This window comes from Cyprinodon tularosa, unplaced genomic scaffold, assembly GCF_016077235.1.
Source record: "Cyprinodon tularosa strain WSP-4 unplaced genomic scaffold, ASM1607723v1 ctg82, whole genome shotgun sequence".
Lineage (NCBI taxonomy): Eukaryota > Metazoa > Chordata > Actinopteri > Cyprinodontiformes > Cyprinodontidae > Cyprinodon > Cyprinodon tularosa.
Genome location: NW_024039585.1, coordinates 536,747 through 560,338, shown reverse-complemented (window position 1 = coordinate 560,338; position 23,592 = coordinate 536,747). Strand labels below are relative to the sequence as shown.

General features: G+C 37.5%; 1 protein-coding gene across 3 annotated transcripts in view; it reads right to left on the bottom strand.

Moving 5' to 3' along the window:
* The window catches only part of pex5la (peroxisomal biogenesis factor 5-like a), a 137,372-nt gene that overhangs the window by 92,037 nt on the left and 21,743 nt on the right, over positions 1 to 23,592 (bottom strand). The window lies entirely within an intron of this gene.

Genomic DNA, 23,592 nt, shown 5'->3' with positions numbered 1-23,592 from the left:
TAATCGCCAAATCGTAAATCATCCTGATTTTGCCTTACACTGCGATGTTGTCCCAAATTGTTCCCAAAGTTATTTTTTAAGCCTATCTGTTAAAGCATTATGTATCTAGGTAGTTGAGTGGTAGTTAAAAACGGTCATAAATGTTCATGACATGATGTATATTACATTTTAAAGGTAATCTAAAGCTTTTTGTTGGGAAGATTATATCTCAAATGGTTTTTATTCACAGTTGGTTCTTATTCCTGTTCAGGCTAACTTACTGGAAGTTTTCTGATTTTAATTTGCTATAAGATATTATTAGTTTAATTCATAACAATAGAACCCCATGTCTTTACAGCAGACAAAAAATCATATCAAAGTACATGAAAAAAATAACAGCATATGTTTTGCTTCTCTCATTTTGTTTGTGTTACCTAAGTGCCTACAAAAGTGCCTTTTAATTTTTGCTTAATTTAAGGTTGAGCTTATTTCTAATACTGCCCTGCTTCCCACAGCCTCTCAGAGAGAGAGAGCTCCCTTGGAATTTGTCTGCTAATTCTTAAAACTACTTTACATAACAGTAAAAACTGATTATCGGAGAGGTCAAACAGATTTTTCAATCTATTGTCATGCTTTCCATCTTCATTTCATGGTTAAAGGGCACCCTTGGTTTTCACAGACATCTCTCATTTACAGAACATGCTTCTGCAACGAGACAAATTAAGCAGTGTTAATTACAAGGAGGAGGCGGAACCATTGCCTCACAATTATTATTTTGAATCAATTGTTGTCTGAGAACAGTGAATAAATGCAATGTAAACAGAATGGTAAAAAAAGACGTAGATATTTTCTCATTTTGACTCTCAGATCAGAGCATAGGACCTACTAGTCAATCAGTAAATCGTGTTTCTACCTTTGAACAAAATGTGGTTCTTTGTCTTTTAATTTTCTCAATTGATTATAATACAACCTACTTCGGCTGAGTCCAAAGGGTGACTTAAAGCCTCTTAATCATTGAAGTTAGCCGCTTATGGGTCAACCAGCTAACAATTGGCATTTGGCTCCCTTTGCATTGGCCAAAAATGCTAGTTCTGACCCCCCACTGGCAAGCTGGGTGGCCTCTGTCCTCCCACTGCCTCATGTCTGGTGAAACAATCGCACTGGGTTAGCATTGATGATGCCACCAGTGCAACACAAAATCAGGAAAGTAAACAATAGAGAGCAACATGAAAGGAAGTCAAGGCATAGTAAGTGTGCTGTACTGTTTTGCTCTTTTATCTGTCCGAATCCCTCTTACCAGTGCTGTGCCATGTTTATCAAATGCTAACTGAGTTGTATCGGCTTGTTAGATCAGTTGCGACTAGCACTGGGCAAGGTTAGTATGTTGTGCTCAATGTTATCATGTAAATTAGCGGGTGGACCCGGGTCTGGTGTTCCCACAGCATACCGGTCAGAGCCAAGGCAATTTTAACACCCATCATTTGCCGAGCTAATTGACCTTGGTAGACACAGGTCAGGGAGCTGTTCCCACTGACACTAAAAACCATTTCTTCCAGGGTTTAAACAGGTTTTTCGTCCAGGGGGAAAGGGAATATAATAGTCTAGGTAAAGCACCTACTCACTCTCTCATGGGCTTGAAGTTAGTACAAATTAACAACAAGGGTCACTAAGATGCAGTCAGAAGCAAATCAGTACTCGTCCTAACAAAGATTTAGGCAAGAGATTCAAAAAATGTATTTCTTGTGGTTTGGTCTAAAATGTAAATGATGCAGTATTTGATTCATCATATGTTTTGTACTGTCATATGTTCAAGTCTTGTTATGTGATGCTGCTTAGGCTCTGTCTGTCTGAACTAAATTCTGTCTCTGTGATATCTATAAATTACTCTAGCTGTCCAGAAGCACTTTTAAACAAAGCTTTTACTGCCGTACTTTTTTACTGGGCACTTAACGCTACACATGTTATTTTTAGTTCTGGTGCTAAGGGGTAGCTAGCCTAGGCTAGAGCTAGCTTAGCACTGCTATGGCCTCCATCTCCTCTCTCTAAATCTCCTTCTCCTTTCTCCTGCTCTATGTGTCAGATGTTCAGTAATTCCTCTGCCTCCTTTAGTGATAATGATATGTGTAATAAGTGTAGTATTTGGGTCAAGATGATTTTGTTCAATTATAGACCTATATCAAATGTTCCATCCCACATCAAATGTTCCATCCCACACCCACATTATGACCTATCCATTTTGGGTCCAGGGCAAAGTTTAGAAAGTTTAGTCATGGGGTCATCCCCCAAGTCTTTCTTTATGTCTCATTTGGCCCTGAATATAATGGATTCCTTAGAGCTAGCACGGTCTGCAGAGAGCTGTCAATCAATGGACATGCTCCCCGATGTTCTTAATATGAAATTGGTGATGAGTCTGAATCAGTAACACAGCATAGCCGCGAGGACTTTCAGCTCCTTCAAGGTGGGAATGAAGAAGGTAAAGTATCCCTCTATCTATGTCATGATCTTGGCGCAGATGACTGGTCTGATTACTCATTTCATTAACCTGCTTATCTCCTCCCAATTCTCATTGGCATTCATTTGAGCCACCTGTTTCACCCTCCATTTAACCAGTCTTCAAATCAGTCATCAGTGCCAGATTATTCAAACCAGTTGTGACATTTATTCTATTATGGATTATCCTGCCTTGCTTCGTCTACTCACTTCTGATTTCCTGCCTGTTCTCTGACCTCTGGGACATCACCAACTTAGTGACTCAGACATTCGTTGTTATCCTCCGACAGATAGACGTAGTCCCTAACCTGCTGTATCCTCCTACAGAGGTTCTTGCCTTAGCAACTCTGTTTGCAGTTCGGTTTTCAATAAACATTTTGATAAATCAAACTGTCAACTGCCTGCCTCAAATACTGGGTCCTACTGTTCTAAGTGTGACTATCTACCCTTTTTCGGAGAATATATATATTGTACCTTTATTATTTTGATAAGGATAAATTACTTATAATTCTACCACTTCTTTCACATCTATACTTTGCTGAAAAATATAAATCAGACAAAAAAGGTTTACAGCAATTTCACTTATTGCATTGTTTTTCGAGTAGGTGAGGGATGATTTCATTGCAAAAATATTTTGCTTAAGGAGATAATAAAGCTTTTGGGGGAGTGGCAACCCAGTGGTTTAGGGCATTGTGCTTGGGCTCCAGAGGTTCTGAGTTCAAGCCCCATTCTCAAGGACTGCCACTCTGGGTCCCTGAGCAAAGACCTTTAATCCCGCACTGCTCCCCGGGCACCACACAATTAAAGCCCACTGATCCCCAAAGGGGATGGGTTAAATGCAGAAAACGACTAGAGAAACAAGTTAATGTCGTTGCTCTGTACTTGTAATGAAAATAAATGCTGAAAAATAAAAACTTGAATTTCTACCCATTACTATTAAAAAAATGGTATCTCTGAAACTGATATGAAGTTTGTTTTCCTAAGTCCTAGACTAATTGTAAGACCCTAAAAGCATATTTCTTTATTTTAATTATGATGAGAGCTTTCCAATCCTGATTAACATTGATAATATGAATATTTTCCCTCTTCTTCTAAATTTTCTGTTTTACTGTCACCTTTCCAGTATTACATTCCTCTTTTGTTACATCTTGGATTAATTGCTATAACATGTTTATTGAAAAATAATACACCTTTGATTAGCCAGAGCGGAATGTATAAAATCAGCACAGAAAATATGGAAGGTAGAAGAAGGACTCCATTACAACTATTGCTACATCTACTGGCACTAGTAGAAAAGTTAATTTCCCTTTTTATTGAGCAATTTGTTGTCAGCTTACTCTTGACTGCATGTATGATCTAAAGGACCTTCTACTGTGTTAGGCTACTTCAGGAATAGATACTTTGAATTTCACTTAACTGACTGCCAGGTAGCATTTTAAGTATGGATATTTCATGGGATTCTCAGGCTTTTTTATTAAATTCACTGTCTACATGGAGGAAGAGGAAAGCAAAGCAGTGAGGCGCTGCAAGGAAAATTAATACTTTCCTCTGCTTTAGCTGTGGATGACAGCTGAGTAAAAGTCCGAGAAAGGCACATCATCTTAGTGGACAGCAACATCAAGTTTTCTAGGGAGCATCCCAAAGATAACAAACTACCTTTTGGGAATGGTTTTACTACATATAGAAAGAAAAACACTGTAGTCTAAAGAAATCCCCAAACTAGTACATAGAGTTTGAATCTCCACACCTAATGAGACATAAACAAAGAACTAAATGAACCCTGCAGCAATCAGCTGAACAGGTCTCTACAAGTACATAAGGAAAGGACAAGGGACACATAAAAGCCACTTCAAACTTTATCCAAACCGGCCTGGTGTTTAGAAGAAAAGAACCATTTGTACAAAGAACTTTATTCTTAATTTGTTTACAAGTGATTTAGGAGAAAATGTCGCATTCATGTCAATGTAGGGCGAAGGTTGGTTGAGGGCCCAAATCCAGACAGGAGGAGGCAGAGAGGAGTTTTTGCTGATTTAATGGCAAACAGAAACAAAATCCAAGAACAGAATGCAGAAAACCAAAAATCAGGAGACGTCTGGGCAAAACACACGAGGAACCAAATGTTGAAGAGAAACCTGTAAAGAGTAACTGAACAGGAGATGTTTACATGGGAGACAAAAGCAATGGGAGGACTAATTAAAAGATGTAGACAGAAGGAAACAGAAAAGGCTAAGGGATAGGACACTGGCACAAGCGGTCAACAGAGAGTAATTTTATAAATAAAAGACTGCATAAATATAACACAAAATGAAAAAGAAAACATACAATAACATAAATCAAAGTGGAAATGAAAACTTAAAAAAAAAAAACTCAAATAGAAGTCCACAAGGGGAGAACCATAAAAATTCACAAATTTTCTCAAAATTTCTCAATGTATTTGTTGTATGTTGGCATGTGCCAGCGTGTTTCAGTGTGCTCATAACTTATACAAAACGTACCCATGAGTTATCCAACGTATACCAGCATTTCTGCCAGATTTTTGGTACATTAGGCATACGCTGGCTAAATCGTCAAGGTGTGACAGGGGCTTTATGTAATGCTTTAAAACTAATAAAGCCTTTTCAATTCTGCATGATTTGCAGACAGAAATCTGAGGATTTCTTTGTTGATAGCTGTTTTCACAAAGCATGCTCTAAATTGAACTGCAGCTGAGGGACATTTAAATCCCAGGGCAAATATCTGTCTCCAATCCAAGGCATTTCTGTAGAGGATATATTTATTAGGCACTCATGTTTTCTGAGTTATGGTAAATGGCATGTACTTATATAGCGCCTTTATTCAAGTTAGGAGACTTGACCAAAGCGCTTTACACTACATTCATTCACCCATTCACACACACACTCACACACTGATGGTGGCAAGCTACATTGTAGCCACAGCTGCCCTGGGGCTCCCTGACAGAAGTTGTTTATAAGAGCTTAAAATAATCTTCAGATTATCAGGATAAATATCAGCTGTGTACATAAAGTAAATTTTAAAATATTTCAAAGTCAGAAAAAATATACATATTTATATTCAAAATACTGCTTCTGGATTGTTATTACAATGTGTTTTAGAAGTCTAATACCAGTACAAGGCATGGTAGTTTTATTTCATTGATATGAAATTAGACAAAGGATAATGGAGCAGAATAGGTCACTGGACTAATTAGATAAATAAAATGGTTGGTTTCTCTGGTATCCTTTGCAGAGTTGAACTGAGCATAAATAAATTATAAATCAAAACACAAAAGTATGCAATGCCTTTGCAAGAAAAAAAAAGCTATGATGGTTTAAGCAAGTTTAAGTATACCAGAATTTTGAAATGACATGATTTGTAACCATTCAAACATATGCTAAGTTATCAAACCAGTATATTTATATGAATGCCATCAACAACAAAAAAACTTATAAAAACACTTTATAAACATAATATCATGTACAGGTTTACTTTTAGTATATAGATCTTGCCCTTCTGAGGCTTTGTGAAGGCAAATCTGTGTTTTTTATGGTCCAATATGGTGTCACAAACCTAATATGATAATGTTTCAGTTTAATAATGGATAAGTTATTAGTCAGCTTTATATTTATTAATAAATAAAAACGATTTATTTTCTGAGAATGTGTTTATTTAAGAGAAACTATGCAAATTAACAAACACCAGCCATTTTTAAATTTAGTTTTAGTCTTAGTCCAGTTTCTGTCATGATGGGTTCACTGGAAGCGACCCAAGAATGCAGAACACCACTGACGGACACAAGGATAAAAGTTTAACAGTTTTATTGATGCACAAGCACACAGATTGTACAGGTTCTGGTTCGGGGCCTGGGATCAGGTTCACTGGAGTCTGCGTGAGAGACAGTTCAGTTAGCGTAGCCAACAGAGGTTTGATTTCCTGATGTTTACTGATTGTACCTTGAGGGTTCTTGAGGTTTGCTTGGGAGAGTCACTAGCTACGTTTACATGCGCAAAATTTCCCCGATCCGATCCAAATCTTGGTTGATCGGAAATTCAAAATCTCCGTTTACATGGACACTAAATGAAATGATCCGATCATGACGTGTGTATACATGTACCAAGCGTTGGATCAGATTAAATCTTTTAAGCATGCGCAGAACTTCCTGCCAAACTTGGCAGTTCTGTCTGCGTCTGGTTTTTGGGAGGCCTGACAAACGATGCGCTCGGAGCGAGCGGAAAGAAAAAAGGAGAGAGGAGGAAAAAAGCGCTCGGCAGCCAAATGTACGAGAGAAATAGAGAATGAGCGATTGAACCGGCGTGGGAGAGCGAGTGGGCTGTAGAGAGAGAAAAGAGGAAGAGGAGGAGGATAGATTCCTGCTTCCTGCAGCTTTAAATGAACTTGAGTGTATAAGTCGGCGTTCCTAGACTCCCCCCGCCATGTTGTTCACAGCGAGAGCGAGAGCGACCGGTGGTTTCCTGTTGTTGACAAGGCGGAAAAACGTCACGCTGACGTCGCACACATGCGCAGTGAGGATTATTTTACTCTTCAGATCCGAATGGGTGTTTACATGGACGCCAATTGGAATGGCGATCAGCAAAAACCACCTCTCTCATTCGGAATTAAATTTAGATCCGATCGGACCGAATCGGATTAGAATCTTCAGTCTGACATGTTTACATGAAACATTTTTGATCTGATCAGGCCTTCAATCCGATTAGTTGTGTCCATGTAAACGTAGCCATTGTTGGTTCTGGAGATGAGTTCATCAGCAGAGTCCGCTAGCTGCTTCAGCGTCTCACGTCTAACTTGAACAGACCTTGGCTTTGGGATTCCCAGCTCTAGTCCAGAGCTGCTTGGAGGTTCTCTGTGAACCTTCAGGTTTGGCTCAGAGGGTCGGCTCGGCAGGTTAGCTCTTCCAGAGCTTTCACAGAGGAGGCACAGGTTTCCTGGAAAACAGACACAGGGGTTAGAATCCAAGCTGGATTCAAAAATCATAAGATTACTCTGAGGATCTAGGCTTAAGCGCTGACCAACTGGAACAACACTGCGGCGTTGAGGCAAGGTCTGAAGACAGCTTAAGTAGTGGATCCTCTGATGATCTTGACGAGCTGCAGCTGTGCAGGAGGCTCCCTCAGAGGATCCACGGCGGACTCTGCTGGAGAAAGGTGGAATTTCTCCAGCTCCCAACAGTTTCAGCATTGTTTGTTAGTTTTTATCACATTTAGTCGACATCATCGCATTTTTATTTAGTCTAGATTTAGTCGACTATAAGTCGAGCATTTTAGTCTTTATTTTAGTCAAAGAAAACATAATTTTATTAGTTTAGTTTTAGTCAACAAAAACTGTCAACATTTTAGTCTAGTTTTAGTCAGGACATAATTTTAACGTTTTACTTTTTTGTCAGCAGATAACATTTAAGATTTCCCAAAATTATTTCAACATTTTCTCTCATCTTTTTGATAAAAAAACACAATTTTAAGGAACATGTGAAGACATGGAAGATGTTCTGACAATATTTGCATATTTATTTTGAACATTGTTAAGGTTCAAAGACACAAACACAAATGCTTGCATTAAAACAAATAAAATACACCTGACAAAGGAAACAAATAAATAAAATAAAATGTCTTATGAACTTTACACAAGTGCTGGCTGTTTAAAGCTAGTTCACATAGAATAATAAAATAAATAGATTTGAGGTCAATGTTGTTGAAAAAAAAAAAAAAAAACTCCAACTGATACAACAAAAGTGCTTTCCTTCCAGCTTTAGCTGGCCTGTCATTGTTTCTGGGTGGCTGGTAGGTTGTTGTTGTTGGTGGTGTATCTTTAATCTGGAACAGAAATTAATACAATGTCAGGATATATGCACAGCTTCGAAGTGTATAAGTAGCATATAGGTCTCTTTTTTTCCTTAACAAAAAGTCTCTGTAAAAACTACATTTGACCATCCATTTCAAACTCATACAAACAGCCTAACTATCATTTTATGCAGGAATAAATTGCAGACATTTTTATGTGTGCATGCATTTTGGTTGTATTAATATCGATGCCAATTCAAATAAAATGTCCTTGTAATAGTAATATGCAGATAAACAGAGCAGCATTTTATGTCACCAAATAAAGACATCCCTGCAGTGGTTCCCCTAGCAATGGCTATTGTGTATGAAAATCTAGGTTAAAGTTGTTCTGAATTATGTGTGGCATATTATTTTTATATTGTCTTATCCTGATAAATAGTTTCAGTTCGTTTTAGCATTTAGCATACATGTGTAGCTGCTGAGGTGTTTTCTGTTAACTATAGTTCACTTGCAGCTGAAACTGAAACTATATCTGCCCGGCCAGTATAACATATCTAAGTTAGCATAAATTTAACTTTACATACAGTTCTATCAACAAGTGGCTACGGTCGCTACGTGCTAACAAGCTAACGTAACGTAGCCAGCCTGGATACTAAATGCTATGAAAGTTAGCCAACATCAGTTAGTTTATCATTGGGACATTATAGCCGTTGATTTAATGTTACATTATAAACAACCACCACCAATCTTTCTGTTAAGTTACCTTAATGTCTTTGTGGTGAACTGCGACATGTCTCTTCAGGTTTGTTGTGTTTTTTCCAGCTACCATGTGGCCACATTCCTTCCTTTCGACTAAAATCAAGCATTTGGTTTTGTTCTCCACTTAAATGAAGTGAAAATGTGTCCATATATCACGTCTCCTCTTTCTCCCGAGCCCCAGAGTAGGCTACTCTGTGCCGCCCGCTCCAGGTTTGAAAGTGGGTGTGTGGGAGCTGACGAGGAGGAGGCGGAGAAGGAGATAGGATTTGAAAAAAACATAAAATAATAATATGTAATTTTCGTCTCGTCTTTGTTCGTGAACTAAAATGTCCATAGATTTTAGTCCAGTCTTTATTTACCGAACTGCATTTTCGTCTCGTCTTTATTAGTCCACGAAAATTATTTCTGATTTAGTCCCAGTTATTGTTTATTAGTGGGGATTTTCGTCTCGTCTCGTCTAGTTTTCGTTCGGTGAAAAATGTGCGTTGACGAAAATATTTTCGTTTAGTTTTCGTTAACGAAATTAACACTACTAGTAACAATATCATAATATTTTCCATGTGAATCCCAGATTGTTCATGCTTCTTTGCCTTTTATTAAAGTGCTTTAAATCAGTCCTACTTGTCTTTATTCATGCTGGGTCAGATCCTGACGTTTGAAAAGGAGGTTGGTGAAGCGTCGCTAAGCCTTCTTGCTAAACAAGGTCCTGGAAAAAACATGTTTCTTGCAAAATTTCTCTCTCTCTCTCTTGCTCTCTCCAATGCGTCTTTTACTCCAGTGACTCCACCTGTCAATCACCCACAAAACATCTGCGCTGTGACAGAAGGTAGTGACCAAATACACTGCCTGTCACCTCCGCGCAGGAGAAGTGCAGCCCGAGCTTTCCTATACTCCTGTATTGCAGAGGAGCTACTGCATATGTACAACTTTTAACAAGAGTCAATGGGCAAAGATTTTTTGCGTATTAGTGGAAACACATCACCAGTCTGATAAAAAATGGAATGACGCTTGCACATCTAAAAAATATATATTCATATATTTCGATATTTTAAATTTCAATTTAAAATTAAATGATAAAAAAGATAAATAAGTGCTTTTTTATGTTTTAATCAGGGTCATTAGGTGGGTGGGGCGACGCTCTAGCGCCCTCTATTGGCCAGCCGCCAATAAATAATGGGGAAAACCGCTGACTTATGTAGAAGATGTCCAGAAGGTTATTGGCACCCATCACAAAAAGGATAGGCTACAAAGGATCATTGTTGAAAAAGCTGGTAGTTGCATTTTACCATAATATTTGTTGGAAGAAAGAAGTGTGGTAGGAAAATGTGCAGCCATAACAGAGAGAATGTAATGTTTCATTCCTCCTGTAAAGCCAGTCCTGAACCAGAGAAAATTTCAATAACCTCTTACCTGGAATAAGAAGAGTGAAAACAAGAGCTCTACAGCAAAACATGTTTGCTTAGATATCAAGATTTGATTAACATTTTCATCATCACTCAAGCTATTTTTTTCACTTATTTATCCATAGATTTACAACTGAGAAGATCATCAGTCAACTTATTCCCTGCAAACCTAATTGGGCCAATAAAGAGCCAGTGGGTGTATTTCATTTTTAAGAGGATATGCCAGGAAAGAGCATTCACAAAAATGAAGCAACGCACCGGGAAAGGCATAAGACAGTAATGCCACATAATGATTACAGATGGTGAAAAACTATCCCAGAGGTTTCCTAGGACAGCTTAGCAAACAGGGCTTATATAGGAAAGAGTGCAAAGGCATTACGGTACCCACTGTGTGCCTGAGAATGATGATAAAACTGCTCATAAATCAAAATGTAGATCTTTTGGAATCTTTTTGTTCAACAATGGCGGAAATGCAATTTTGTGCTAAGACTAGATCTATTCAGGAACAAGTAAAAAAAATAGATAGATAGATATTGATGAGGGCACTGTCTCTTTTAATAAACCAAGTACCCTAATATCTTTGGTCTTCAGACTACCAGTTAGGCATAGAGTGTTTTCAGTTGACCCTTTCTGTTTTTGTTAATATAACAAATACATTTTAAACCCCTTCATTTTTCTTCCTTAAACAGGGTTTTATTCTTTAGCAATTACTGACACAGATTGAAGGTTCTAGTTATTTCCTGATCTGAAATTCTTTTAAATTAAATGTTGCTCCACTAATGCTGATACATGAATGAACCTTACCACCAGCCCCTGATCCATTACCTCAGGGGACTGTCTCCTGACCTCATTGTGTATAATAACCATTATATATCACTGTTTGGTATGAATCCTATTATAGCAATCAATCTTCTCTAAATGACATCGCAGGTATTGTTCAAGTTTGTATTTCATTAAGGCAGACTTGTAGAGGCTCTGTGTTGGCAGAAACAAACTCATCTTAAAAGCTGCACAGCCAAAAGACCGTTTTAAGGAAGAAAATATGATTCTCGTTGGACTCATACCTGGACCAAAAGAGCCATCACTACATATCAATGCTTTCTTAGACCCCTTAGTTGATGAGCTTCAACAACTTTAGTTACTATGAGTTACTATGAAGCCATCAGTTAATACATCCTCTGTGCATTTCAGTAAGACCAAAGAAAAAGTCACGGTAGTCATGCCACTATGCACAGTAGTTGAGCTCTAGGAGACTGTGATCTCTGCAGACCCCTCATTCTGATTCTAATGTTGTTTGCATGGAATGCACATTTTACCAACTGATTCTGATTAAAACAAATTTTTGAAATACATTATTTTGTGTATTTTTTTACATAACATTTGCATACACAGTAATCTAGCGTACTTTAATTAAATAAATCAATTCAAGCTAAAATGTAAGAGTCTATAATTAGGTCATACTGAGCCTGATCTATTTGTACCATCTATTTGGGGGATATTTATTGCCACACTTCGGGCCACTTAATACCAATTTAGCATCAAATAAATGAGGCTGCCTACCTCAGCATTGTTGCTGACCTTATGTCCTTATGACCACAGTGTACCAATCTTCTGATGGCTACTTCCAGCAGGATAATGCGCCATGTTATAAAGTGAATCATCTCAGACTCATTTCTTGAAACTTTTCCACTTAAGTAATTGTGAATTGAGCATATTGACAGACAACATTTTATTTTTTCTCTTAAATGCAAATTTTTTTTAAAATAATTACTGCTCTAAATGTATTGCTCTGTCAACTAAAGATCTGTTTTGGTCTCTATACTTTAATTAAATAAATCAATTCAAGCTAAAATGTAAGAGACTATACTGAGCCTGATCTCTTTGTATCAGAGATTTTCTTACCTTTTAGAAAAATGTCACTTGGGTAAAACTCCCCCTGCAACCATGATTTGCATTTGTATAGCTCACAGCATGTTCATTTACATGTTAAAGCCTCCCCTAGAATTCCATGGGGGGAGGCATGGGGGGAACACTGCCTAAGAGAGTCCACGTCAATTTCTGACAATTTACAGGAGTTTTCGGCGAAGCCTGCAAATTGCCGTAAACTGCCGCTAACCTGAAGTTCCACGACAATCTACACTGCCGCATATTGACGAAAATCCCACTTTTCATGCAGTGACAGTCCAAGTTCTGTGCGACGAAAAACTTGAGCAAATAGGATGAATGAAATCACAATACAACTGGATGTGTCCTTGCATCTAATACACATGTAAAAGCCCATTAGTCTACATCACTGATGTTAACACACAACACACAGTGTACACACAACACACAGTGTCTGAGAAAGACACTAGCTCATCTTCCAGCACTCAGACTAAATTACAGGCTGCCAAAATTTTCAACCTAACAGGAAAGATGAAAAAAGGATTTTTTTTTTTGTGATGATAGACAGCAAAATGCTATAACTTTAACCATTAAGGCCTATTTTGGTTGGCAACAGTGTTGGATCCTGCATGATTTGGCCCTCTTTTAAGTTCAGTTTTTCTCTGTTTTGAAAACATAGCTCTATCTCTCTGCACAGAATGCCGGTTTTTAAAATGGTATGCATAGGCAGTTAATAATACAAAAACTGAATATCTATATGGATTATTTCAAAGACAAAGTTATCACCCTTATGATAGAAGAGAATAAACTTTTTCAACAAGGGGTTCACATGAACTTCTACTTAAGGAAATTTAACTAGACTAGGGCTGCAACTAACTATTATTTTCAAAAATCGATGAATCGGGCGATTATTTTTTCGATTAATCGATGAATCGGACAAAAAATATTTTTTATATTACCCTCTTTATTCCAAAATAAACATTTTAGACAGAACAAACAAGCACACAAGTACAGGGTGCTCATTAACTGTAGTGGTGCATCCCGGCGCATGCGTGCTTCATTTGCAATCCTGCAGCTCTGACTGCAGCTCTGAGAGGGACTCCTGCGGGAGCACCGCGGGAGAACAGGGTTGGGATGGGGGAGGCGCCCCACGGCAATGACGATGGCGGCGAATGACGCATTAATCGCGCGACACAACTAATCGATGATGAAATTCGTTGCCAACGCTTTGCCAACGTTTTTTCCCCACTGCCATCAGACTGTTGAACTCTTAAACTGGAATCTGCTTTACACTCGCAACATTATTTTTGCGCCACCAACGTGATTGTCACAAGCTTACTTAGCAAAAGAAGCATCTTGAATGTTAAACAGCACCTGTGTTTTTTTAAATATTACTAATACTCTACTCCTCAGCAAGTATATTTGTTCTGTTTTTTAAAATATCTCTCAAACGCAATAAGGTAAAACAAAAATATGTATATGAAGTATATTTATAATTATTTGTGCACCATTTGAATTTATCTATTGAAGCAATTCCTCTAATTCATGTTTTCACTTGGTTTAAGTTGTAACTTTTCGCATTAAGTCATATGTTTCTTTGTTTGAGATGAGATCACTAGGTAAGAAGCATGTTGACCCAGTTTCACAAGCCAAACTAGGTGCCAGAAGGATAAAAAAAAAAAAAAGGTGCTAACAGATCTTAACATGATACTCATGTCAAACCTTTCAACCCGAAGTGATGTGATGGGCAGATGGTGTAGGCTCCAGCTGAAACGTGAACATGAAACAAAGGCTGCTGCTCATAAAAAATTAACTCTAGATGACAGAGCATGCAATCGGTTTGGAGTTTGGATGCATAAAACCCTGACATAAAGGGTCACTTCTGACCTGACGCATGAATATGTATGCACACTTGTAGTAGCCTTTGTTGCAATAGGTTGTGAACTGGTGACAGAACACAGCTCATTAAGCACCAGTGTCAGTGGTAATGTACAGCGATCACTTCAGACAGTCAAGTTCTTTCTTAGCCGGACTATTCATGAGTGGTTGGAAGTGCCCTAATATAACCGTATAAAACTTTCCTTTTCCTGTTTTCCTTTAGATTTTGTTAACAGTTTCAAATTGTGACTGCCACTTTTTACTTTCCCCACTTCTATGCTGCTAATCACAGCTCTTCAACAAGATTAATCTTTTTGAGGATTACAAGCCTGTGCTAATGCACTGTTGTAAACTCTCAGAGGCCTATAAGATGCTCTACCCAGTGTTTACCTTCCTCTCAACATGCTCTTCTATCCTGTCTTCCCCTAAAGCTCTCTCTGGAGACAACTCCACAATCAGGTAACAAGGCACAAAATAATAGGCTTTGTTTAGGCCTCCGGGTTTCTGAGAGAAATATAGATTTTTTTTCTTTTTGCTCTTTAGATTACTCCACATGTCTGCTGGCTGTGGGGTGAAATTGAATTGTGCACTTTTAAAGTGAAGTCCATGTGAGCAAAGATCATTCTTGTTTTGGGAAAACTCACTGATGGTTCTTTATGGTCATGTCAGCCACAAGGACAGAGGAGCAGGATTTAATTTGAGCGGTCATGACCAGGTAGGCAGCTGACAAGCCGAACAGCCTTGCAGAGTCTGCTGTCGGCTATCAATGATACAAGCTGTGTGGGGTTTTTAAATCTACACATTTCCTAAATCATGCCTTTATTCTTATATCCATTTTAACCATTTAGAATTTGCTAGTTGTAAACTGCATATTGGGGATAGTTGCACATTTGTAAGACTCTGTCTTTTGAAAAGTGTTTTGCCATCAGCCATAGAAAAAAAACAAATTCCTGACGATATGCAATAAACCAAAAATAAAACAGATAGTATTAAGGATTGCTCCTTGTGGCATGCATCAAACAATAAAAAACAAAACAAAAAAACACTTCAGTTTAACCTGACTTGCTATTTGTATGCATTAACCAAATAATTAATGCAGCCATGGCCCAGGAAAGCACAACTGAAGGCGCAACCCTCGGATATAAACAATGTCAGACACAATTACAATTTTAATTCAGCATAAATCAGAATCCCCTTTCTGTTTTTGTTTTTGGGGTTATTAAAAATCCCCCCAGAGGGTTCGTATATTGAGGATTTTATAATGGCTCTATTTTACTGCCATCAGATGGTTACTGAAAGTTTTAAAGGTGAAAGTGAATGATATTTGAAGGCTCTCACAATGACTAGATGTAAACCTCCCTGAACTAAAAAGCTTCACTATTATCAAAGCACTAAATGAAAGATTGTGGTTTCTAAGAACTATAAACCTCTGAGTGTATTTCACAAATTTGATAATTGCTTTTACTCAGTCTGATGAAGAAGTATCTGATTTCTACACAGCATTGCAACCTGGCCCCTGAGCTAGTTTCACTGTGGATTTATTGTAAAAACTGCTTTGAAAAGGCTCAAGGCACTAAAGTGTCTAAAGAGTTTGGGCACCAATAAAGTTCCCTAAAGCTGAATTCAAGATGAATGTAGACAATTAAAAAATGTTTTTTATGAAACTCATCAACAAACTGAATAATCTTTTCCATGCACAACATTTATTCAAATTCAAACAAGAGTTTGCGCATCTCTCACATATCTATGGCTTCCCAGGTGGTTTTCAACTTAATATCAGCCACAAGATGGGGTGTTATACATGCAGTTGCCTTAATGTAAGTACTTCTATGCAATACAAATAAAAAATAAAGAAATACATAAAACACCGAACGACCAGGGTGCTTAGTGACCCACTGGTATAAGGTTAATTATATTTAGACCCTCCTGAGAGCTGAGATGCAGAAGGCGAAATAGATAGTTTTACAAACTCAGACAATGTCTCTTTGTTGTTAGTGCCTTAGGTTTGGCATTGTTACAGTATTTTTGTAGTGTGCAAAAGAATGGGTAAAAAGAGGGCAAAAAGTAGTTGCCATCTGAATGTGACTCATTTATCATGCTCTACCTCCTTCATTGATAAAGGACTACTTGAGTAAACTATGTGCTACATACAACTGACATAATCTTTATTAACTAGGGATGTCCCATTGAGATTTTAAAAGAGGAAGCAATCACATCACAATGAAATAGATAAGTTAAACAAAAAGAAAGAAAATAAACAAATCCAGATAGTTAAATTTTAGACGTAAATTCAACAGGATGTGTAAAAGGCTTTTAACAAATAGGTGTTTTAAGATAGGTCTCAAGGAGGCCTGTCTGACATGCAAATGGAAAATCATGTAGAACATTGGCAGTGGTTACAGCAAAGCTAAATTCTCCTCATATAGTACTTTGTGATACCGTGGGGTGCTTCTCTTATCTCCATACTTCCTCCTTTTATTTCTATGCTCATTGTAGGGAATCACTCTTTTGTTTGTATTAAATCTAGCACCAAGAGAGTGGAAATTATTACATTTCATCTGCATGCTTGCACCAGCATGTAATAAGTGCTATTTGATTGCAAAACTTATAGGAGGTCGGATATGCAGATAAACAGTCACATGAGCAAAAGTAACTCTTTATCAAACGCTGATGTCTTTGTATGCCTAACAGCATTGAGAGTATAAGTGTTACATTAAATCAGCTTTTTCTGTATTATTACATTGCCTCTAATGCACATTCTTGAGAAGGTAAATGACCTGGCAGAAAGCCTAGCTATAACAGTAAATGAATCATCTTAAAGCTGCTCAACAAATACCCATGAGTCAGCTCTCTCTGTCTCAATTTAGCTCTTAACAACCATCTGTGAGCCACTCAAGAAAGGGATGAACTTATGAAATATCATCAGCTCAACCATTTAAATCTAAAGCTGAACTTGGGTGCACTCTGTCAGCAAAGACTAACTATAGAACTTTTTTATAGGATTACAAAACATCTGTTTTTTTATTGATATACATATGATGCTTTTATCACAGGTAATGTTACATCAGTATATATGTATGTATGGTTTTACCGTCAAATATCTGTTTTCTCTAAAAAAAAGTCTTTAGTGATGTTTGGTTCCTGGAAATCCCATCTCTGCCTCATTTATTCTACATTAAGCTATGGAGGTTTTTATTTTAATGTCCACTAAGTCCACTTTAATGATAAACAAGAGTCCTTGTTCAGGATCCTGACATTAAAAAACAAGAAGCAATATTCATTGCTAAATGAAAGTTTCTAGAAACCCAGGTATAAACCTTGAGTTAGCAAATATTTGACCACTCTCTGAAACTTGAAAAAATGTTGATTAAAGCTTTCAAAGCCACTAAATGCTTTAACAGCACTTTAACACTAGTGCTGACCTTTCTGCAGATGCTTCCTGTTTATTTCCGGATCCAATTAAAAATTTGTATTGATTGCATTTAAGGTTCTAAATGGAACAGTACTATCATGTCTTTCTGGATTGTTGAACCTTTAAAGCTATTCAGAGCTTTAAGATCCACTGTACTGTAGACCCTCCCAGGCTTTGTTAATGGTCTTTCCAAACCAAGAGAGCATCATGCCTTTGCAAATCTATGCTTCACAGTCTGTTGATCGTTTAAAGATCTATTTAAAAACCCACAACTACATTTTTGCTGTTGTTGTATTTGAAACTATTATGTTAACTTTAATTGTGCTAACATTCCTACTTGTTCAGTATATTTCAGTGTGTATTTTCCTTTGTCGTATTTTTATACAGCTTTTTTCACTTACTTAATTTAAACCTCGAACAGCATCTTGTTCCACTACTGTTGTATCAAATATGCCAAAGAAATAAGCTAAATTGTTTTTCTTTAAATAATTCCTTTATTGACACACAACAGTTTCTCTGCAAAATAAATTTAGAATTTCAGGTTGAGTATTTGTAACTCAGTGTAATATCTTGCTACTGCAATGACATTAAGTAAATATGAGAGTTAATATTTTTACCCAGGCATGTCATTAACCTAAGCCCGGTACTTTAGCTGTAATTAAGTAAAAATACACTTGCAACTGTCTGATATATACTATCCATCATAAATAAAACAGTTTTGCACCCTAACAAAGACTCTAAAAGGGCGTTTCTGGCTAAGCTGCTCTATAGGTCAAAGTATTTTGAATAGATCAAAATAAACAGATATCTGCTTGCTTAATGTATTCCTATATGCCTTAGGAACAAATCAGACCTGGTGGGCACTTTGACAGTGGCCATTTTATGAGGAGCGACTCAAGGGCAATGGAGGTATAATGATGATGGGGCGGTAAATCTCAGCCTCAGGTTGAACTCTCTTCTCTGAAACTTTCATCCCACCGATAACGCCTCAAATCCTGACAGTACAAAAGCCCTTTTCAGACTCCAGTGGCCAATTTCCTTCTTCTCCATTCACCTGCCCATTAAGAAAAAGCATGGAGGAAATGGTCAATGAAATGATTTTGCAGTGCCTGTTTGACTAATTACTTTGTAGCTGTGTTGCTACTTGCAACTTGGCTTACAACTGCTAATGATGAGGGATGACAGTAAAGGGAAGAGAATCCCCTCCGTGCATTGAGCAGGGCGGTGCAATAACCTGATTACTAAAGACTGGCCAGAAAATAGCATTAGGCTCTTTTTTGCAGACACAACACTCACTTTGAGCCTGTGACTGGCCTAGATCCGGCAGCTGCACTGTCTCAAACTGTAGATCAGTTTATCACGACTCTTTGAAGTTGCATTAAGAATAGTTGCAATGTGTGCTCCATACTGCTTTTTATCACAAAATTTTACTTTAAAGACATATACCACAACTATTTAGATGCTTGTGTATTCAAGGAGGATTATTTACGTCCAGATTCCTGCATTAAAATAGAATAAGGTTTTGCAGAGTATAGTTTGCACTTTCAGGGGTTTGGATTAGAGATATTGTTAGTTGTATTGGTATTGCAGATACATGCATACATGCATTGGCAGATTAACTAGTACATTTATGGCTTGAAATCACATGAAGTGCATGCTTTCTTGCTCTCTCCATTTTCTATCAATTATTAATTGTTTTCTTTGACTTGTTCATATTTTTTATTGAGAATTGGGTAAATTTAGCTTTTATCCTACAAATGGAGGGAAAGAAGGCAATATTGGTTCAAAAAATCTGCAGCACATACTGGGGATCAGTTTTATAATCTATATAGGCATAGGTCCTAAAAAAAACTGCATTGGTTGAATTTCTAATTTGGATAAGGTGTGCTATAAAGGACCTTCAATACACTCTAAAAGTGTCTCAAGTGTCAAGTTTACTGTCATGTGAACATAGTCCCATAGTTAGCAACCCACAGTTCAGCCATTCTGCCATCTTAGCACGCACTACTGAGCCAAATTTTGATGTCATCATAAATAGATGATCTAGATGGCAGCGTTAATATTAGTTTAATTACTATTAGTACATCTATTTCCATTATACAAGATTTTGCAGTCAGGGCTGCAAAAATAAATGGGACAAATAGGCACTGGTTATTGAAACGATGCATTGAATGAAGTCTATTTTTATGTTTTTTAGCCATTTCAAATAAACTTAAAATGTCAAATAAGTGTATTTTTAATAAAATATTTCATAATTAAGGAATGTATATTAAATACAGTTATTTAATTTTTAGATTAAATTGAAATTTGGCAATAATACTTGATTATTAGATAGCTACAGCCATACTTTAAGGCAATGTCTCCAAACCTTTTTTGACTTGTGTACCCCATTGGGCATTTTTTCTTACCATGAGTCCCCCTCTCACTCAAAACTCATGATGATTGTCCAAGTGTGGAACGTACAATAACTGTTTATAAAATGAAAACTATTTTGCTTTATGTTTTAACTTGACGTAAGGTTCCATGGGAGATCTTGGGAAAAAGGTTCCAGCAAGCTATATTTTGGAAAATACATAACCATGCCTCTCCTTTCAGACCATCCCTCGAAACCACATCTTTGCCTTCAAAACACATGAACGCACATGCTGTCTTTTGAGGTGTTCGAGAGATCCCAAACTACCCCATGAACCTAGATGTTCATGGGGTAGTGATGTGGGGTCTTCTCCTGAAGTCGATTATCATCTCTTTGGCCTTACTGGTGTTAAGACACAGGTGGTTCTCTCCCAGTCGACAAAGTTCATGATGACCGATCCATACTCCAGCTCATTGCCCTCAGAAACACAGCCTACAATGGCCGAGTCATCAGCCTTAATTACAGTACCTAAGAAATACAATATTTTCATGTACCCCTTGCAATGCACTCGCGAACCACTAGGGGTATGCCTCCCCCAGTAGATAATCACTACTTTAGGGTACATCTGCAGATCAGACATTCAGAGTTTCAGTTTTCTCTTTCTTATTAGAATCAACAATAAAAGTTGTTTTCCCAAGGTAAATTTTTTTCGCCTTAATCAGACCAATAGCTCTAAATTCTACCCAACTCATTTGGAGTTATTGTCATTAGAAGACCCTAAACTCAGGTTTCTAATTTTCAAATGTTTACCATCATGTAGTAATAACATTTGATGAATTATCAGCATTTGTTAAATGTGGAACTTTCATTCAGATAGCGGCTGTGCAAGAAGTCATTTTGACCTAAAAAGTCTAATGTTTCAAAGGTGTGTATTTTTTCAACACTTTTCTTTTGTATGATGATTCCATTTGTCTTTCCAACGTTTTCTCAAGTTATTTCAATTAGAATTATTGGATTATTTTGTTTTTCCTCTGTCTCCCCCTTTTAATCACTCTCCCTTAGTCAGGGTCACTAGCTAATTAGAAGAGGCATTTTACCTGTCCCCATTGTCTGCACCTGTGCCCTACTCCATTTAAGTTATCTGCCGGCTATTAGTCTTTACTGAATTCCCTGTTTTTTGTCTTCTGTATCCAATCCCAATTCTGTTCTCTTGATAACATATTATACTAAAATCATCAACTCAACATGCTGCTTCCAAACATCTGTCTGCATTTTGGTCCCAAGCATCAAACCAGGAAAATGTATTCTTTTGACTTCAACTTTCATGATTTTTTATTTTTCTATTTGCATCATTTTTAGCACTTTGTCACACTCATATTTGGAGAGCACTACGAATAGCATTCAATATTGTTATTAATATTAATTTTCATAATTCTTATCATACCATCCATTTTCTTTTTTTTTCTTAGAACTTTTTTTTGTTTATCTTTTTTACAAACACGTTGAAACTGTGGGAACATGAGCTGTGTGTCCCTAATTATTCTCAAAGTGAATGCCGTTCTTGTTTACGTTCATTACTTCAAAACTGATCCATTCATTTCACCTTTCACTAAAAATATGAACATGTTCAATAAATGGTGTTCATTGAACGCGTTCATACACAACACTGATTAATAGCATATTGATGCCATACTGTTCCCTCAGCCTCTAAGATTCGCTGATCAGAGGTTGCTGGTAGTACCAGAGATTCATTTTTAAACTCCCTGAGATCGAGATTTCCAGGCAGTAGCCCCCGAAGCCTGGAACACACTCCAAATGTCTTTATGCTGCATGAACGCCACTGACTATTTTGGATCAAAGATGTTTTTATACAAAAAGCCTTTTAACTAGATTTTACTTGCATTTGCAGTGTGCTTGTATTCTTGTTTCTATTAATGTGAGGCCCTTTGTAATTCTGTCATCTTTTGAAATTAATAAATAAATAAATATCACTAACTTAAATTCAACAATACTATGTAGTGTTAAATTTGAACACTGGACAATAATCCATAAAACTGATTAATCAATTCTTATGATTATGAAGATTAGATGTTTGGAAAATCTGGATTCCCCCCCACCAATTTGTCTGACTTACACAACTCAGAGCAACATAACTTGATCACTTTTAGTTTCTAGATGTGTACTCATAAATGATGAACTAGCTCAATGTGTTATACCACTAGCTACAGTAGACACATTTAGAGAGGTATATATTTTTTGTTTGTTTGTCTGACAGCTTGTAATTCATTGTAATTAAAATAAAGGTCACCAAACAGAGTAGATGATTAAAATAAAAGGTTGTTTTCATTTCAAAGAAATTTGTCATTTTTTTTATAACAAAACTAAAGGGAGAAATTATTTGACAGGGAAAAATCTGAGGTTTGATTTTGTAGCCATATCACCCAGCCATACTATACACTAGTGTCAGATAATTTTAACTCTGACAAGTGATCAAATATAATTAAGAGTGTTGTGTCCTACTTTGTCACATTTTTAATGTGTTATTTTAACTGTCTGGTGTGGACCACAATAAATAATTTAAAGGTGATCAATTTAACTTCCTAGAAGTTTAATAAGGGGCTGTTCAGTGACGCAGTGGGTAGCACTGCTGCCTTGCAGCAAGAAGGTTCTGGGCTCGATTCCTGGCCCAGGGTCTTTCTGCATGGAGTTTGCATGTTCTCCCTGAGCATGCGTGGGTTCTCTCCGCGTACTCCGGCTTCCTCCCACAGTCCAAAAACATGACTGTAAGGTTAATTGACTTGTCTAAATCCTCCTTAGGTGTGAGTGTATGTGTGAAAGGTTATTTTTTCCTGTTTGTCTCTGTGTTGCCCTGCGATGGACTGGCAACCTGTCCAGGGTGTACCCCGCCTCTCGCCCATTGATTGCTGGAGATAGGCACCAGCACCCCTCGTGACCCCACTCGGGACAAGCGTGTCAGATAACAGATGGATGGATGGATGTAAGTTTAATAAACACTTCTCAATTTGCTCTGCAAGGTAACGAAGAAGAAAAAACATAAAAAATACACAACCATACAACATAACTTTGGCCAGGCCCCTCATTAAACATCCATTCATCAATTTTCTGACACGCTTAATCCCAAGTGGGGTCGCAAGGGGTGCTGGTGCCTATCTCCATCTGTCTATGGGCGAGAGTCGGGGTACACCCTGGACAGGTCGCCATTCCATCGCAGGGCTCATTAAACATCTCCTCAGCAAAATTTAGATTTGAATCAACTGAAGGTTTGATCATATTACTTCAATGGTTCTTTGACATTTGTAAACTCAGTTGCAATTAAGGGCAAAATTATTCATACTGCTTGTAGATATAGGTGTGTGGTATTCATTTGTCTTATGACTAAAGTGATGAACATTTGGAATGGCTCAACCAACCAGAGAGATATGAGTGAATGAGCAGAACATTTGTTGTTTCAAAAATAGGTGCTCACTCCTATTGTCCACAGATTAACCCAGCCATCCATCTCCCCACTCAGGGCCTGTGTCCGGCAGTCTATGGGCAAGAGGCGTGGACAGGTCGCTATTTTGTTGAAGGGCAACACAGAAAGACTCACAACCATGCACACAAACACTCACACCTACGGAC